Source organism: Nicotiana attenuata, chromosome 12 (genome assembly GCF_001879085.1).
Source record: "Nicotiana attenuata strain UT chromosome 12, NIATTr2, whole genome shotgun sequence".
NCBI lineage: Eukaryota > Viridiplantae > Streptophyta > Magnoliopsida > Solanales > Solanaceae > Nicotiana > Nicotiana attenuata.
The window spans coordinates 4,883,626-4,897,750 of NC_032000.1; positions in this window are offsets into that span (position 1 = coordinate 4,883,626).

Sequence of the window (14,125 nt, forward strand, 5' to 3'; positions counted from 1 at the left end):
GGAATTATTCCTTGCCTTATTTGACTATTTATTGAGTCCATTAACTGATGCTAGCCTGATTTTATGCATGTTAATTGATTTATGCCGACCTAAACTAATTGTTAATTGATTTTTCATACCTTATTTGCGTGTGATTGGTTCATTACCTTATGTGTTATGCTCTATTGTATGCTATAAAACCCTTCCCCTTATCCCTTTTAACAATCACTCGAACTCTCCTATTCTCACTACAAACTTAAGCTCTCTCTTGCTCTTGTTCTGACTTCTGCGCTAAGTGGCTATTATTTGGCCGGCTGAGCCAAGGCCAAGTTATTCCGGAATCTACCTATTTCTGCATATTTACTTTCTCCTCTACTGGTATGTGATAACTTCTATTATCTTGTTCTATTCTATATGTTTATGTAGTCAATTTTATCACATACCTCAACATGCTTTTGTTTGATACATGATTCCTGACCATCTCTTTCTCAACTGTTATTCTTTGGTTCTTGTTATCTGGTTCTGTTCCATGTGATTATATGATTAATTCACTCCAAACCTCGATATGCTTCTGTTTGCCATATGTTTCATGTTTGTTTTCTTCCTAACTAGTATGCCTTAATTCCTGTTAATCTACTCTATCCTATATGCTTGTGTGGTTAGTTCACCTTAGCATGTCTGGCCCATCATTTCTGTTTACTTCTTTCATAGACTAGTATGCTTTAGTCCCTGCTACCCTGTACTATGTGTTTGTTTGGTTAGTTATTTCAGATTTCAGCATGTTTCTGTTCAATACATGCCTATATGGTCTCAGCTAGTGATAATTAATAAACTAAGTAATCTTTTGTAATATAAAACCTTGATGGATTCAGTTGTATGCTCCCTATTTAGAACATGTTTTAGGTATTGCCAACAATGTGTGGTCAATTCTGTCTATAATTCAAGTACCCCTGCTTTTGTTGTGATTGTTGTCGATGCCCCCTTTTTCTCGCGAAATCGGGTTTACGACATTTGGGCGGACAACTCTTCTTCTTTTGGGAATTGGGTTTGAGATTTAGAAGAGTCGCCACCTAATGATTAAGTGCATTAGGACACTAAGAAAGAAATAAAAAGAAGAACCAGAGAATGGGTAAGGGCTTGAAATTATCTCGGGGGGAAGGTGTTAGGCACCCCCCAAGATCCACTACTGTGGTTCCCGGCCGTGCGATAGTTGTGACTTTAAATATAAACAACGAATAAACATACAAGACAATTCTCACATAACGATTGCAAGTAGGGGAATTATAAAAGTTAAATAAACGAGCTGAAATTTGGGACTTGGCGATTTCATAATTTATTTAAAGAATATACAAGTGCAGAAAAATGGGGGTCGAATAATTGATACAAGTAATCAAACAAAGGGATGAAATGGGGCGGAAATTTGGGAGAGAAAAATAGTACTGGAAATTTAAAAAGATTTTAAATGATTAAAGCAAAGGACGAGGTTTAAAAGAACTAAAAACTGACAGTTTTAAAAATTCTGGAAGAAAGAAGTGAACACATAAAGAGGGAGAGGGGGGGGTCCTAGGCCTATAAATAATATGGATCACCCATGCAACACCCGGTAACCAATTATACACGTGGTGTTATCGCGTGATCATCATATCCATATCTACCTTTACCCACCCCGATAAGGTACTAAAACGCGGAATGGTCTCGTTACTTATTGCATGCTACTACCCGCCCCAATCCTATCAGTCCCAGAGGAAGTTGAGACTACTAATCCTAGAGGGAAGGGATATTGGCATTTGAAGTTTAAAAGGACAAAATCTAGTGCGACAAACAAAACACATAAGAGCAGTTAAGGGGAAAACACATAGCAGTTGAGGCTCAAATAGGCCTCCTCATTCAAAGCAAAAATTGTTTAGCATGACTTACAAGTACTGGTTAGGTCTTTAATTAAACTTACGTAAAGGGGATGGCTGATTTATTACATATTTTCAGATAAGAAGTCCGAATTAGGCCTTCCTGCTGGTTGTAATTATTAAAGACTGGTATAATTAATTGATTACCTAATGGTTTGCCTAGGTGAAACCTATAGGCATGATTTCTAACAAGGTCAAACATACTGATTTTAAAGAAGATTATTGACTTTAGAAATAAACCAATTCTGCGGATATTAACAATATTATTACTGATTTTAGACTTGCGGATGAATCAGATTTAAACAATTGCCCCTATAGGCATGAATTCTAAGCGTTACTGATTTTAAAATGGTTATGTAAGTGCAGGAATCCTATGAGCATGGTATCTAGGAATGCAATTGATTATTCCTTAACCTATGGATTGTTTGCCTAATAACATGTGTATATGCAGAAGTGCAGAAAACTTATAATCATGATTTCTATATGCAGAAGTGCATAAACTTATAGACATGATTTCTAATGAAATGCATAACTTATAGGCAGGTTTTTTAATGCAGTAATGAAACAACTTATAGGCAGGACTTCTAATGCAGTAATGAAACAACTTATAGGCAGGATTTCTAATGCAGCAATGAAACAAGTTATAGGAAGGATTTCTATATGCAGATGCATAAACTTATAGGCAGGATTTCTACATGTAGATGCATAAACTTATAGGCAGGATTTCTACATGCAGATGCATAAACTTATAGGCAGGATTTCTATATGTAGATGCATAAGCGAAAAACAGGCTGTGATTGCAGAAATAAATACCTAAAGCATGATGTCTACCCATAGGCATAACATGAGTGTCCCTCCGCTTTTCACTATATACCCCATAAGTTATTATAAATTATTACAACCCGAATGAATCAAGAAATATAAAAATTACATCAGAAATTAAAGTTCCAACCAAGGAGAGCCTAATTCAGACTCCTAGTCTGAAACATGAAATAAACCAACTTCCAAAGATCAGATTTCCAAAGCCTTTCTCATCCTTTGGGTGTGTCAAAGTTCCAAGGAGCTTCATGAACTCCAGGCAGTGCTTACACCCAATTACATTTGCAGGATCAGATTATAGTGCAGTGTGGAAGGGCCAGCCCTCAAATGTCCAAGTTCAGAGGGAACTCAAGGTCCCCAAGGCAAGGCTCATAGGAGGGGGGCAGAACTTAGAGTCTAAGAATAAGTGTAAGTGCAATAGAGGGGGAATTAGGGAAAGCCATGACAAACTAGTGGTCATGCCCAGCAATTAGGATGCTGGCACACCCCTGACCAGCCTGTCAACTTGAATTTGGAAGTTAGGACCTATTGAAGGTCATGTTCAGACCTGGGCAGTAATTTGGATACTGCCAGGCCATGAACTTTAACTCAGCACACAAAAGGGAATGGGGGTATGGGGGATTTATAACAAGCAATAAACATAAAAGGAAGTAATATACAAAACATGAGCAGCAAGGTAGACAGGAATAGAGCAACTGTAAAGTAAACACATAGGAAAATAGCTGAAATCAAAATTGGTACATACTAGTTTCAGGGGAAACAAATAAGTAAAAACAGCAGTCTTGAGAAGCCAAGTTGCAAGCAAAGCAGTACAAAAGTCTCAGTATGGAGTAGAGAGTTTGAAAGAGTATTGTGACTGAAAGTATGTGTGTTAGAGTATGCAATTCGTAATGTGAATTGGTTTGTAAGTGTTCAACCGAGGGTTCAAGGTTGTGTCAGTGCAGAAGGGTCGTGCCCCTTTTTATAGTGCAGAAAACAAGTAAGAAAAGGTAAGAAAATAGTTTGCAATCAATCACAAAGAATCTCTCTTCAGTTAAGGGGTTCTGATTTCAAACGGGTAGAAGACAATTAACGAAAGAAATTTGATTGAAATCTTTTCCAAAGTAACACAAGAAGGGTAAGTACACAGGAGTTATTTAAGGCAAAGTTTAGTGGTACACGGTTTGTGAAAAATAAGGAAAGGGAATCAATCAGACAGCAAGTGAAATCAAAATCACCGGCTTTGTTCGAATGAACCAAACCAGGAAAAAAGTAAAGTGGGTTCAATTAGAGAAAATCAGTAGCAATCAATCAGACCTTATTAAAAGAAATTTGGAATCAATCAATAGTTAGCAAAACCCTTTTGCAAGAAGAAATCCTTATATATAAAGTACACAGATATCAAACAAGAAAGGGTTGTCATGCTAATTAGAAAAGACAGGCATAGAAAGGTTCAGAATCACAAGCAAAGAGTTTCATATTCAGTTCATAATACTTAGGGTGAGTCTCATAGTCCGGGGTTCCAAAGCAGAACCATAATAAAAATTGCCAAAGAAACCCCCAAATCCTAGGGTTTCAAATCGAATTAGACTTAGAGATGAGAAGGAAAGCCATTGAAACAGACTCAAAGGTCTGTTTCAGAGCCTTATGAGAAACAAAACAGACATGATAGCAGGTTTGAAACAACAAAGAAAGAAAGCTGATTTAAGAGCATAAAAGAGCATGTTTTAGAAAAGTCGGAACTCAAGCAAGTTCAGAAGAAAAGAGAGGTGGTGTAAACTTAAGCAACAGTAGATGAAACATGCTTAGCAAGGACACAAACAGAGTCCAGTAAAGCAAACAAAATCCAAAACTCAACAGTAAACACATAGTAGAGGAGTAAGGAAAACATAACAAGGATTAGCATGTGAGCACATGAGTAACATGTATAGTAGAAAAAGAAGAAGCAGAAGAACAGCACACGCGTAGTAAAAAAAACATAAGAGCATAATATAGACAAACACACATGAAGGAAAGAACAGAAAGAATCAGAAAGATGTTTTGAAAACCCTTTCAGAAACCCTAAATCGAAGAAAACAATTCTGAAAGAAAAGTTTGAGGAAAAACAATTTAAAAGTCCAGTAGAACACAATCGTACCATAGATCTAAGAAAATAAACAGAGAAAAAAAACCCCGAACAGCTTAGGGTTTCGGAGAAACCCTAGAAATGAGAAAGGCTTGGAAAAAAATCAGATCTTGAGTCGAAGAGGTCAGGAATCAGGCTCCTGAGGCTTGAATATGCCGGAGCAAAGGCCGGAGAAGCCATAGAACCAAAGATCTGAGAAGATCTGAAAGAGAACCGTCGAGGTCAGCCTTCAAAAACTTAAACACCCAAGGTCCAATGGTGGAGAGGGGTGAGTACGGACCGTCCATGGCCTGAGAAGCCATGAATTCTGGTGAAAACACGGTGAAATAAGGTAGGAGGAGGCTAGGGTTTCGAAGAGTTTTGGAGTGAGTTTGAGAGAGTTTGGGATTCAAAGGCGGCGGGCCAGGTGAGAATGAGAGATTAGGGTAGGTCATTGGGGGTTAAAAATGGTAAGGGGGATTTATGGCCGTTGATCAAAATGATCAACGACCTGGATCGAAGATAGGAAACGGGCGGATATTAAATTGGGTCGAGGACCGGGTTGAAATGAAATTGGGATGGTCCAAATAGGGGTAGAATTGGGTCAATTTAAGGCTAAAATTGAAATGCAAACGAGGCTGTAATTGAAATAAGGGGAGGCTAAATGTTAAATGGCCAATTTTCCCTTTTTATTTTGTAAAAATAGTGAAGATGATTTTAAAGGCAAATTAAAAGTACTGAACTAATTAATAATATATAAATATTAATTTAAAAATACTGGGACCAATTTTATAATAAAAAATGCTATTAATCTTAGAATAGGCTAAAATTGCAATTGTATGCAATTTAACCTTTTAAATAACAAATAAATTTGTAAAAATATACAAAAATTACCTTAACTATATTCTGGTATAAATATGAGAATAAAATAAATTATTCACCAAAATTGATAGTTTTGGGAATAATTACTGATTTTGTATTGCTAAAATGGACAACAAATTGATTTTAAAAATCTTTAAAAATTAGGAAAAATACCAAAACACTTAGGCATGCTTATATATGTGTGTACATGTTATTTTGAAAACATTTGTGTATAAAAAATACATTGGGAAAAATTGGGTATCAACAGCTGCCCCTCTTTACCCGGGAAGGATGAAAGAGTTGTCGGGTAAAGATATGATGGCCAATTTGACCGAACAAAACGATTTGAAGAATTTTGACCGAGCTCTGGTTCTTGAGCTGCCTACATATCCCTGGTCTTACAGGAATCAGGCCATATGTAGTTCAGGATCCATCGGCGGAATATGCTGATGGAGGTTTTACAAGAACGGACGCTGTATTCAGGTCAGGAAGGGTAGTTAAGGTATAATCAGGGCTGCGGGAACTGGAGCGGGATCGCTCCTGCTCAGACGGCCGTTGCTAGCCGGTTTTCCTGCAAATGAGCAATGCGAACATATATATATTGCATAAATTTAAACCTGATGCAAGTTCCCGTTGGACCATGAATGTTGTCTTTGGACGGTTAGGATGACGTCCTCAGACCATGACGTCCTAGGCCATGAAGTGTATAATAAAGGATTCGCAGGCTATGAAATGATGTTCTCGGGCTATGAGAATGATGCCTCCTAACTATGATGCCTTTGAATAATGATATGCAAGAGATAAAAGTGGGGTCCTCAGGCCATGGCATGGCGTTCTCGGGCTATGGAAATGGTGCCTCCGAACAATGACGCCCTTGGACAGTTTGGCGATCTTTCAGCCCATGAGATGCAATAAGTGGCGATCTTTCAGCCGATGCAAGAATGTAACTAAAATGGCGATCTTTCAGCCGGTACAGGATTTAAATGAAGTGGCGATATTTCAGCCATGCAAAAATGTAAGTAAAATGGCGATCTTTCAGCCGATGCAAGATTTAAATGAAGTGGCGATATTTCAGCCATGCAAAAATATAAGTAAAATGGCGATCTTTCAGCCGACGCAAGATTTAAATGAAGTGGCGATATTTCAGCCATGCAAAGTGTAAATAAAAATGGCGATCTTTCAGCCGATGCAGGATTTAAATGAAATGACGATATTTCAGCCGTGCAAATGGAGACAGAGCTTAGCCTCGGAAGGTAGAATAGTAGCCGTATACAATTATGGAGACAGAGCTTAGTCTCGGAAGGCAGAATAGTAGCCATATGCAATGCAAAAATGCAAATGGAGGTAGAGCTTCACCTCGGAAGGCAAAATAGTAGCCTTATGCAATTATGGAGACAGAGCTTAGTCTCGGAAGGCAGAATAGTAGCCTTATGCAATGCAAAAATGCAAATGGAGGTAGAGCTTAACCTCGGAAGGCAGAATAGTAGCCTTATGCAATTATGGAGACAGAGCGTAGTCCCGGAAGGCGGAATAATAGCCTTATGCAATGCAAAAATGCAAATGGAGGTAGAGCTTAACCTCGGAAGGCAGAATAGTAGCCTTATGCAATGCCAAAAATGCGAATGGAGGTAGCGCTTAACCTCGAAAGGCAGAATAGTAGCCTTATGCAATGCCAAAAATGCGAATGGAGGTAGAGCTTAACCTCGGAAGGCAGAATAGTAGCCTTATGCAATTATGGAGACAGAGCTTAGTCTCAGAAGGCAGAATAGTAGCCATATGTAGAAGATGAGAGACGAATAGTAGTAAAAGATTTTTAGCTGATAGCGGATAGCTGGTTGTTGATTGCGATATTGTAGCTGCTGGGGATATCGTGTATAGATAGTGGTTGTGAAGCGATAATTTTGAGAGTTATATTCCTGAAAAGTACGAGTGTATAAATGGATTTGCTGATTTGTGACTTGGGTGCCTGCATCCAAAGAAAAATCGTGAGTTTGTAAAGGGACCGGTTAGTTCGCGTTCCCGCTGGCTTCGCTTGACTGGCTCGACTCTGTTTATGGTGATACTGTAGGTACCCTCGGGGCAGCGTTGTCAAATAAAGTGATTTCGATAATAGGCATGCATGAGTTTTGTAAAAGGTATGATATATGTATATATATTTAAAAAATAGCTTTAGATGAACCAACGACCGCGACGTGGTTCAAAACATTGCGACCTTTCTTGCTACAGAATTTTGAGGGTCCTCCTTAAAATTCTGCCCCAGTTTAGTGGGTTGCTGCTTCTGACGGCTGCTTGCGGTAAATGGCTGAAATTACTTCGGGATTTTGAGGGTCCTCCTCAAAATTCTGCCCCAGTTTCCAATTGCGGGGGGAAATGAAAATTTTATTGAATTGTGACCGAACCCATAAGGCTGCCTATGTATCCCCTCTTAACCAGGAATCAGGTCAGACGTAGTTCAAATTCTCGACATGAGCACAGTAAACCGACTGATCATGAATCTTTACTGGAATAGGGTCTATGAAGTTCTTATCTGGATGTTGAATCATGGATGATAGAGTGGCCAATGCATCGGCAAACTCATTCTGGACTCTGGGAACAAGCCGGAACTCTGTCTTTATGAACCTCTTTCTCAACTCCTGTACATGATGCAAATATGGGAGTATCTTGGAGTTCTTGGTCGCCCATTCTTCTCGGACCTGATGTATAAGCAAATCCGAATCTCCGATCACTAGCAACTCTTGGACGTTCATGTCAATGGCCATCTTGAGCCCCAAGATGCAAGCTTCGTACTCGGCCATATTGTTGGTGCATGGGAACCTGAGCTTGGCGGATACCTGATAATGCTGGCCGGTTTCTGATACTAGGACTGCTCCTATACCAACTCCCTTGAAATTTGCTGCTCCATCGAAAAACATCCTCCAACCGTCATAGGATTTTGCAATGTCCTCTCCTATGAAGGATACCTCCTCATCAGGAAAATACGTCTTCAGAGGCTCGTATTCTCCATCCATAGGGTTTTCAGCGAGGTGATCCTCTAGGGCCTGTCCTTTGATTTCTTTCTGAGTCACATAGACAATATCAAATTCACTCAGCAGGATCTGCCACTTGGCTAGCTTGCCGGTGGGCATGGGCTTCTGAAAGGTATACTTTAATGGGTCCATTATGGATATGAGATACGTGGTGTAAGAACAGAAATAATGCCTCAACTTCTGAGCTACCCAAGTCAGAGCACAACAGGTGCGCTCTAGTAAGGAATACCGGGCCTCGTACGGGGTGAACTTCTTGCTGAGATAATAAATGGCCTGCTCTTTTCTCCCCGTTTCATCATGCTGCCCCAGGACACAACCAAACGCTCCCTCCAATACTGCAAGGTAGAGTAGCAGGGGTCTACCTGGTTCGGGCGGAACCAGAACCGGCGGTGTTGACAGGTACTCTTTGATTCTGTCGAAGGCTTTCTGGCAGTCGTCAGTCCATTTGGTAGCGGCGTCCTTCTTCAACATCTTAAGGATCGACTCACAAATGACAGTGGACTGAGCTATGAACCGGCTAATGTAGTTAAGTCTCCCCAAGAAACTCATAACCTCCTTCTTGCTCTTTTGCGGCGGCAATTCTTGAATAGCTTTGACCATTGATGGATCCAATTCTATCCCTCGGCGGCTCACAATGAACCCAAGTATTTTTCCGGCAGGAACCCCAAATGCACATTTCGCGGGATTCATCTTCAGGTTGTACCTTCTCAGTCTATTGAAGAATTTCCTCAAATCTCCCATGTGATCAGCGACTTTCTTGGATTTAATGATGACGTCGTCTACATACACTTCGATCTCCTTATGTATCATGTCATGAAAAATTATGGTCATGGCCCTCATGTAGGTGGCCCCTGCATTCTTTAACCCAAAAGGCATCATTTTGTAATAATACATCCCCCACGGCGTAATGAAAGCCGTTTTCTCAGCATCCCCTTCATCCATCCATATCTGATGGTACCCGGCAAAACAATCAACGAATGACTGCAACTCATGCTTGGCGCAGTTGTCAATCAAGATGTGTATATTTGGCAAGGGAAAGCCGTCTTTTGGACTGGCCCGGTTGAGATCCCGGTAGTCGACGCAAATTCTGACCTTCCCATCCTTCTTCGGTACTGGCACAATATTGGCTAACCATGTCGGATACTCTACTACCTGGAGGACCTTAGCTTTGACCTGCTCAGTGACTTCTTCCTTGATTTTCAAAAGCATGTCTGGCTTGAACTTTTTGAGCTTCTGCTTTACTGGCGGACAGGCCGGATCAGTCGGTAATTTGTGAGCCACAATAGATGTGCTTAGACCAGTCATGTCGTCATATGACCATGCGAATATGTCCTCATATTCCTTTAGAAATTTTGTATACTCTTCCTTCTCAGACGGTGACAAATGAATGCATACTCGTGTTTCTTTGATGTTCTCTGCATCTCCTAGATTGACAATCTCCGTCTCGTCCAGGTTGGACTTAGGCCTATTCTCAAAATTCTCAACTTTTTTAATGACTTCTTCCTGTATATCATCTTCCTCTGAATCTATGTCCGTTTGTCGCGTTGTCTCGTTGCATATCACAGTCGTTGGTTCATCAAGATAAGTAATAGTAATGCTGTTTGAGTAAAGTAATGAGGGAAAATAATAAGAGAGAGATCTGTAAGAAAATTGAAATACTTTAATAAATTCCATAAGTGTTTTGAACATTGGAGCTCTTTCTTGCGAAAAAAGAAAAATGTGAAAAGAAAATAAACTTAATAAAGCAAAATAGTGCGTAATGCTTTGTTCAGTCTTGCTACCCCGAGGCACATCGGGCTCTGGTGGTTCTGACGGTCCAGTTGCTGAGGTGTGATCCTCTGCTCACAGCCTGTATGGAAGGGCCTTCCTCCCCCTCCTCCTAAAAAATGACACAACAATCCATATCATCCTCTTCCAGGAACAAATTCCTCATCGCTGCTAATGCTTCCTCTTCTTCTGACCCATAGATAACCTCGGCTGGTTGAAAAGTCTGCTCTAGACGGGGTATCGGCTGCTCCAATGGATAGTAAGGGCCGCGCCATGGTGGCGACCAGTCCTTGAATTCTTCCCAGGTATACTCATACCCCAACCCGAAGGTGGTACCATGCTTCTTGAGCTTCATAGGCTTAGGGATTCCTTGGAGGTTTTTGCCAAGTCCTTTGCCAGGTTCATATCCGCTCCAATTCAGTATGCTTTCAATTTTGTTGTTCCACCATTTGTCTTTGTCGACTGCGTTGACCCGCTCGATGTGGTGGTAAGTTTCCCCACCTAATCTTCTTCTTCCTCCAATTGCTGGAATGGTCTGGCGGCTATATATGGGGTTGCTACCGTCACCATGAATGATCACCTCCTGGTGATTCCATTCAAATTTCACTGCCTGATGTAGTGTTGATGCCACGGCCCCAGCGGCATGAATCCATGGTCGTCCCAACAGCAGATTGTAAGAAGCCGGCACGTCTATCACTTGAAAATCAACATCGAACCAAGGGGGCCCCATTTGCAAACGTAGGCTAATTTCCCCAATAGTGGACCTTTGAGATCCGTCGAAAGCTTTGACGTTGATGGCCCCATCCTTGATTTCATGCAGCCCTTTTCCCAATGTTCTGAGTGTTACCAGAGGACAAATGTTGAGACTGGACCCCTACAATCCCGTGATAAAATAATCTTCGCACTGCACAGTGATGTGCAATGCCTTGTTATGACTCAATCCTTCCGGTGGCAGCTCATCCTCGTGAAAGGTGATTTTATGACTCTCCAACACTTGGCCCACCATGTTTGCCATTTCTCCTCCAGTGATGTTGCTTGGTACATACGCCTCACTCAATACCTTCAACAAGGCATTCTTGTGTGCATCAGAACTTTGTAATAAAGCCAAGATAGAAATTTGTGCCGGTGTTTTGTTCAGCTGGTCAATGACCGAGTATTCCTTGGCTTGTATCTTTCTCCAGAGATCACCGGGTCCAGTTTCAATGATGGCTTGTCGGCCAGAGGTCTGCTTACTCGACTCAGCTAAGTGTTCTGGGGTATAAACCCTGCCGGTTCTTGTCATACCCTGCGCTGCAACTGTTTCTCCGAACTTGGCTTTTCCTTTCCTTCTTGCCTCGGCTGTGTAGTCCCACGGTATAGCTTTTGTGTGGAACGGTGTTACGGCTGTCATTGCTACTGGAATAGGCACCCTTGCCTTGGAAGGTAATACAGCAACTTCAAAGGGCTCGACCTCGATTGGTGTTGGCGTCTTTGCGGAGGCTGGTGCTTCAAACTCAAGCGGTATGGACATGTTCACCTCAGCATCTTCAGAAGGCTGAATTTGGACTATAATTGGGTTAAGAGTGACCGTTGGTTTCTTTGGATCGTCACCTTCCGTGATCAAGCCGATTGATCCTTTGGGATCCCAATCATCTTCTATTTCAATCATATGAACCCCTTGTGGTCTGGTAGAGGGTTGTTACGGACATTCGGAGCAGGCTCCTTTGCCACGATGATCTTGTTGTCAATTAAAGCCTGGATCTTGTCCTTCAAGGAGCGGCACTCATCAATAGTGTGTCCCTTCATGCTGGAATGCTATGCACAGGTTTTGTTTAGGTTGACCTATTAGGAAGGGTTTTCAGGAGTTATGGCAGGGACAGGGGTGACATAACCAGCGACTTTAAGCCTTTCATACAACTGGTCGATTGGTTCGGCAATGGCGGTGTATTGTTTGGGAGGTCTGCGGTCAAAATTTGGTCGGGGTCTAGGGAAATTTTGGCGAGGGGGAGGTGATTGATAGTGGGCTTGTTGGGTGTTGTAGGCTTGGTAGACGTGTGCGGGTTAGGAGTATTTGGGTGAAGTAGGCTGATATGCGGGAGGTAGAGATGATTGGTAAGTAGGTGGTGGAGCTTGGTAAGAGGGAAGGTGCGGGGTAATATGGGGTAGGTTGATATGTAAGAGGGGGTATTGGGTAGGTTTGATATTTGATTGGGGATTTTGTTCTCTGTGCAACCATCACGGCACTCACATCCCTTTTCCTGGATGTGCCACCAGACTGTAAAGCCTTGTTGGTAGCCTGCAATACTTCGAAATTAGTGACCATACCACTTTTGATACCTTCCTCGATCCTTTCCCCTAGCTTGATGATGTCGGAAAATTTCTGGCCTTCAATCAACATCAACCTCTCGTAGTACTGTGGGTCCTGAGCTCGGACGAAAAACCTGTTCATCTGTTCTTCTTCTAAGGCTGGCCTGACCTTAGCAGCTTCAGATCTCCAACGAGTAGCATACTTGCGGAATGTCTCCGTGGGTTTCTTCTTTAAATTCTGGATGTAGAATACATCTAGCGCATTCTATGTATTAAATCTGAATCTGTCCGTGAAATCAGACGCCATACCTACCCAACTTGTCCACTTCTTGGGGTCTTGGCTAATGTACCAAGATAGAGCATCCCCTTTCAAACTTCTCATAAAGAGCTTCATGCGGATCTTTTCATCTCTCCCGACTCCGCTCAACTTATCGCAGAATGTCCTCAAATGGACTCTGGGATCTCGTGTGCCATCAAGCATTTCGAACTTGGGAGGTTTGTACCCCTCCGGAAGTTCAACATCTGGCTGGATGCAAAGGTCCTCATAATTCAGCCCCTCGATGCCTTTGTTTCCTTCAACACCCTGGACTCGGCTAGTAAGTTTCTTGAGCTCGGCGGCCAGGTTCTTGATAAGAGAGTCTTTGTCATCAGACTCAGGTGTGCTTGAAATGGGTTGTGTGGGATGCAGCATAGTTCCACATAAATGGGATTGTTGTGATGAGGGTAAGAATGGTCATTTGTAAAGTTTAGTGGTTCGGGGATGAGTAATGGGATGTTACTTGAAGTGTGGCATGTGTTGCAGTGGTGATGGGGAGCGGGTTGATTTTGTGGTTTCGGGATGTTTTGTGGGGGTGCGGGGTTTTGAGTGTTGGGAAAGTTGACATCTGGGGTAGTGAGGGAAAATGACAAGCTGGCCAAATTCCGGACTTGGTCTAGTTCTTCCTGAAATTTCAATAACTTTTGTTCAAGCTGGGAGGCACTTTCCTTGGAAACCTGAATACCTTAGGAAGTCTCTACCCTTTCAACCGAATTCTCCTTCCTGATGTTACCCAAGTCTTCCATTTTCCCTTTATTCTTGTTTCTGATAGGACCTGGAGGAGGAGGAGGTGGAGGGCCCTTGGATCTCGTAGAGTATGATGATGCCAGAGTGCAACGGACTAACCCTTTGGGGAAGGGGAATAAAACAAAAAGTAAAACAAAAAGGTAACAAGTTAGTAAAGATTATGAGGAGAAAACGTTGCGATATTTAAACACATAGTGCAAGAATATAAATCGTGTCCGAATTTGGGTGCCTCGTTGTGCCCGAGGTAGGCCTAGCGACAAGTAAATTTGGAGAACTTAGAATGCTAAATGCCTCATTTTATTGATAAAAATAAGACGAATCCCAAAACGACACTAAA